Genomic DNA, 1264 nt, shown 5'->3' on the forward strand with positions numbered 1-1264 from the left:
CCCTGGGGAACACCGCTCGTGACCGGCCACCAACTGGATTTAACTCCATTCACCACAACTCTCTGGGCCCGGCCGTCCAGCCAGTTTTTTACCCAGAGCAGAGTACACCTGTCTAAGCCGTGAGCTGCCAGCTTCTCTAGGAGAATGCTGTGGGAGACAGTGCAGAATACTTGCACATCAGCAAGGTACTGGATATTCATCTCTCAGGACTAAGCAAGATTTCATTCCTTTGCTGTAAGGTGTATAACTCAAAGGGTACAAGGAAGTTCATATGAGGATATCACAGCCTCTTTACAAAGGCTTTTAGGACATCCCATGTTGCAAGTGTCTGGGCAACCATGCTGTTAGAGGAACAATATGATATGGAAGAAAGAGGCTGCCCTAGAGCAGCTTTAACCTCCTGTATTGGGACTGTTGGGCCCTTGGGGACCTGTGGCTCCAGAGCTGGTCAATCAGCATCTCCCAGTAGCATGCTCAGTTGGTAAGTGTACAAAGATTTATAGCAGACCTACCAGGATTGTGAGCATGCCGGCAAAGGTGAAGCCTTGCTGTAGGATGGGAGGGGAGCAGCACACTGTGCTGTCATCCAGCACAGATGCATATGGAAGGGAATGGGGAAGTCCAGCACCACACAGAGGCAGGATAAGGCTGAGGTGGAGCTGCTCTATGTTGGAACTGAGCTGCCACTTAAAAGTCTTAAAAATGAGGCAGATGTGAAGGAGTGAGGTGGTCCTCTGGGCTTAACTCTGCTGGCGCATGGGGGTGATAATTGGGGCTGGTCTCAGGTGATTGTATACGGGTGTGTGAGATGAGTGAGTGAAAAGCCTGTCCCATGCTTGGTTTGCTTACTACATTAAGCTTAGCAATGTCAAATGGTTTGATGTTACCTACCCCTACCTGAACAGAAGTATACTGTTATTTCAGCACATGTTTTCCATTACGAGCCTCATCCACCAGACTGAGGGCCTACTAAGGTAGACCAATCAGGTGCCATGTAGGAAAACAAACACTTTCCTGGCATTGATTTGGGCTTTGCCATCTGAAACAGTCACCAAGCCACTCACTAATAAAAGGTTTTGGGGCATCAACAAAAGCCACAGGAGTGCATAGGCACTTAAGAAATAGGAATGTCTATGAAACTGAGATGGCTTTAAAATTAAGATTCAACTAAGAACCAGTTTTACAGATTTTAAGTTCGGAATGGAAACTCTAACAATCTTTTGTAAGTACCTTTCCCTTAGGCACCTGAGCAAAACTTTCGGAT

This window comes from Aptenodytes forsteri, unplaced genomic scaffold (genome assembly GCF_000699145.1).
Source record: "Aptenodytes forsteri isolate BGI_AS27 unplaced genomic scaffold, ASM69914v1 Scaffold46, whole genome shotgun sequence".
Lineage (NCBI taxonomy): Eukaryota > Metazoa > Chordata > Aves > Sphenisciformes > Spheniscidae > Aptenodytes > Aptenodytes forsteri.